The sequence below is a fragment of the Ursus maritimus genome, unplaced genomic scaffold (assembly GCF_017311325.1).
Source record: "Ursus maritimus isolate PB19 unplaced genomic scaffold, ASM1731132v1 scaffold_24, whole genome shotgun sequence".
NCBI classification, from domain to species: domain Eukaryota; kingdom Metazoa; phylum Chordata; class Mammalia; order Carnivora; family Ursidae; genus Ursus; species Ursus maritimus.
The window spans coordinates 39,284,632-39,289,285 of NW_024424897.1; the positions used below are offsets into that span (position 1 = coordinate 39,284,632).

Here is a 4,654-nt window from a genome sequence, read left to right on the forward strand (position 1 = left end):
AAAAAAAAAAAAATCAAAGAACAGGAATCTCTTCCACGTAAAAATCCAAGAATGATTTCCTCTTTTTAAAAAAGTTCAAAATTAGAGCAAGAGAGACAGATTACAGTGAACGCGGGAGAAAATGAGCACATTTTCATTAGTATCCTTTTGGGTTTCCTTTCGGAAGAGCAGTAGGATGATGGCTATTTTAATAAAAGACTGGCAGATGTGATTCAGTTAAGAAGTGCTTCAGTGAATCTAAACTAGAGCTTTTTTCTTCCTTTAAGGCCTAACCACCAAACACTGAGTGAGACTCGAAGAAGTAGGGAAGCAGCAGGTTTAAAATTACAACAGGCCACTAATTTTAGCCTAATTTTAATTGAGAAATAAATGAGCACCTTAAAAACAAGGAAAACATTTTAGAATACTAAATTTTAAAAACTATTTACATAAGCCTACAATTCAAAAGGCCCCCCCGACAATGGCAGATTTGAGTATAAACACTACATATTTTCAACTGCCCCGAAAAATAATTTCCATAAAGGAACAAACTTCCCTAATTACTCTACCAATTAAAACTTACATTTAATATAAATACCATATAAAATATACTTACATAATTTTATAACAGTAAGTATAAATTTAATAAATTAAAATACGTAAAAATATTATTTAAAAATATCTAACGTAAGTATTAATATGGAGGACAAAAAATTGTTAGGGTCTCTACTTCCTCTATTTTGCCTGAGAAACACTGAAGTAATCTATAAAAACAAAAGGCACGTTCACCATTATCCCCAAAGAGGGAAGGCCTTCTGATAGTTCAACATAACATGCCACAGTGCTGTCTGAGACTCCACGCTTCCAAGTAGGTCATCCACGGGAAACAATTCATTACTATACAACAAATTACCTGATGTATCCAGGCTAAAAATTTCTTTGTCTTTTCATCACATCTTTTGAACATCTAGTTCTAAATGACAGCAAATTCCTAATATTCATGAAGCAGAAGTAACATTTTTTGGTTCTAATTACCATCCTACCAGCCATATTGGCTGTTCTTCTTGATAACAAACACCCCGCGTTTCAAGTTGTAAAGGGACCTACTCCTCATTTTTATCTGCTGCTTCTTATGAAGCCTTGTTGGCTCTCCCTAAATTACGTAATTAGAATATACAGGGATGAGGAGGGTGACTATGGAGTTACAATTTTTTAATGGGCAACTTTAGCAATTGGGGCAATAGCTGCGTACCGAGCCAAAGGAAAATTTCATTGACCATATGCAGACTATATGGGCAGAAGAACAAATGTTATACAGTCTCTCCCTCTCCTTTGAACTGGATAAACCCTAGTGGCCGGTACCAGAGGAACAAAAGACAGGTCTTAATACACATGTGAGAAGGATATCGAATAGCCTCCCGTGAAACAGAAGAGACTCTAGACGATGCTTCAACATTCTTGGTCACAAACTATCACCCAGGTACTGAACACAGAATAACTGAAACTGGAGGAGTTTAATCTTCAAATATCACTTAACAAAGACCAGAATGGAAAGCAATATGGCTTTAAGGGATTGCAGAAAGTCTTTTTCCTAATGTAAATGCTAGCTTATTACTGAAGTTTCTTTCTTATTCCTATCTTATGCCTGAAGAATCTTTCCCAATCCCACTAAGATGACCTCTGGTGTTTCAAGGAGAACTGAGCTCTTTTGGCAAGGAATATAACTGCTGGCGGCCAAGACCTGGAATAGATGTGACACCATCGTTAGAAGTCACTGGTCTACTTAATTACCAGAACACAGGAGTCTCCCAGGAAAAACCAAGCTAAAGACCTCGAACAAGACACTGGACAAACACTGCCCTCAAATGCTAACAATAACCACACATCAGATTGGATTTAAGAAAGGAGAATGGTCAAATGTTTATGACTAAGAGGAGTGGTTTGGAAAACAAGGAAAGACTAAATAAATGGAACTAACTTGAACTCATTCATTCTTTCAAAAACTATGGATGACCTGGGGCACCCAGGTGGCTCAGTGGGTTAAGTGTCCCACTCTTGATTTCGGCTCAGGTCATAATCTCAGGGTCGTGAGATCAAGCCCCGCATCCAGCTCTGCACTGAGCATGGAGCCTGCTTGGGATTCTCTCTCTCCCTCTCCCTCTCCCTCTGCCTCTGCACTGGGGATCTAGCTTAACTACGAACAACTACTGCTGACCAGATGCCTTACTGATGACATAGTCTATTAATACATAATTTGTATGTTATACGTATTATATACTGTATTCTTACAATAAAGTAAGCTGGAGAAAAGAAAGTGTTATTAAGAAAATCAGAAGGAAAATACATTCACAATACTGTACTGTAAAAAATCCCCATATAAATGAACCCACAGAGTTCAAACCCATGTTGTTCAAGGGTCAACTGTATCTGAGTGCCTACTTTGTGCCAGGCCTACTCTAGGCACTGGGGATATAGCAATGAACACCACAAAGCCTCTGCCCTCATGAAGCTTACTTTCTAGCCCAAAAAACAAGGGAACAAATATGCAGGGAAGAACTGCCCGAGTCAGGGACTTCTTGCTGAGAAAGCAGAAGAGAGCAGTACAAGAGTGAAGCAAGGGCCAGACTGTGACAAACTTTGCAGGCCTGTATTAAAAAGTTTGGACTTTATTCTAAGTCAAAATAGAGGTCATCAAAGAATTTTAAAAATGGGTAACAGGATCTGAGATATTTTTTAAAGATGACTCTGCCTGCTACATAGAGAACAGACAATTAGAAGCAGGAAGACCAGTTAAGGAGAGATACTACAAAAGGCTAGGCCACAGCCAATCGAAGCCTGAGCTAGTTTGAACTTCAGTGATTAATCAGTTAGATATCAATATGTCTTACTCAATAGTAATAGCGACCAGATTCATTTAAAAAGAGGATAACGGTTCCATTTTCTTAATGATTTTGACGAGCAAAAACAAACATATCTCAATTTAAAAACAAGACTTAACTAAAACTAAATCTTGTGTACTTTTAATGTAGCTACATGGTTTAGATAAAAGGCCATTAATGTTCATGCTAATTTTATTGCAACAAGGACATTTGTTAAGCATAGTAATGCAAATCTAGTTAAATACAAATTCTGGCCAAAGAATCTGACCATGAAAAATCATAACCTGAAAGACTAAGTTTTGTGTGGTTGCTATTTTTAATGATTTAAACAATTTTGTTTAAAGAATGGCAACTGACTTTTAACGTGGCCTGAATGGTCCTCATTATGCTCAATATTATTAAGATAAGGTGCAGATAAAACACTTGGCTTTCTCTGCAAATAAATACCTTAAAATTTATAGACAATCTAACTTCTTTGATCTGAGAACTAAAGAGACAGTAAGCGATTAGGTAGCATTTAAGCCAGGATGGATCAGAATCCAGACTCTGGATGGGCCAAGAGAAGATCCATTTCACCTCCAGAGTACAGCATAGGTTTGGCCAACAGAATGTTGAAACCATTCACAACTTTTTGGGAGCTTCAATGAATGAAGCTGCTGCTGTGTGGTTCAGGGACAGTAACAGCAATAAAACGTACTGAAGTGATAGAGAGAAGGAACAGACTTCACAACAATACCACAGATGATGCTCCCTTTTTCTTTCTTTTTTTTTTTTTTTTCGCTTTTCCCATTCTCCTTAACCATCTTAAAATGACAACTAAATTACTACCACTTTTACCTTAAAAAGTAGGTTTCCCGATAAATCCATGTGTTAGACCAATTTATTTTAATTTATTTATTTGTTAAAAAAGCCTTGGTCACATTTATGTTTACCCAGCATTTAAAGTTGTACGGCTAGCTAGGCTAATAGCTGTCAAATATTTACATTAAATCTTGCAATGCTTCAAACATTTTCCCCCCCAAAATACCAGCTTTTAATTTAACTAATTAAAATTACATATTTCATGTTAAGTATAATTCTCATATTTTTAAATGTGAAAAAAATTATCTTTATGGTAACTGGCCTAAAGTTTTTGGTACACATCTTTTCAAGAAAAATGTCTTCCTTAAAAACTAAGCCTTCCTTTTAGGTTAGGTTCTCCCTGTGATCAAAAACTCATGCATGCACACTTTTCTCAACTCTCCTATTTGCTTTCACATCTGCAGAACATGGTTTTTATTTTTATTTTTTTTCATAATAATATTTTTATTATATTATGTTAGTCACCATACAGTACATCCCTGGTTTTTGATGCAAAGTTCGATGATTCATTAGTTGCGTATAACATCCAGTGCACCATGCAATACGTGCCCTCCTTACTACCCATCACCGGCCTATCCCATTCCCACACCCCCCTCCCCTCTGAAGCCCTCAGTTTGTTTCTCAGAGTCCATAGTCTCTCATGCTTCGGTTTTTATTTTTCTAACAAATTTTGAGTTCTTTTATGTATTTCTAAATAATACTGTTAACATTTTAATTTAAATGCCCTAAGGCTGAACAATATATCTTACATATATATATATAGCATTTCTATTTAGATGTTTTACAGACTAATTACATGTAATTGCTTATTATATTCAAAAGTAAAACAAAAACATAGGATTTTTGCTTTTAGAAAATTAGTATTACAATTACTGTACTATAAAACTATTATACGACACAGTTAAGGACAGCTTTTTAAGTGGCTCATCTACTCA

General features: G+C 35.9%; 1 protein-coding gene across 5 annotated transcripts in view; it reads right to left on the reverse strand.

The window, feature by feature from the left end:
- The window catches only part of RHOT1 (ras homolog family member T1), a 57,652-nt gene that overhangs the window by 51,475 nt on the left and 1,523 nt on the right, over positions 1-4,654 (reverse strand). The window lies entirely within an intron of this gene.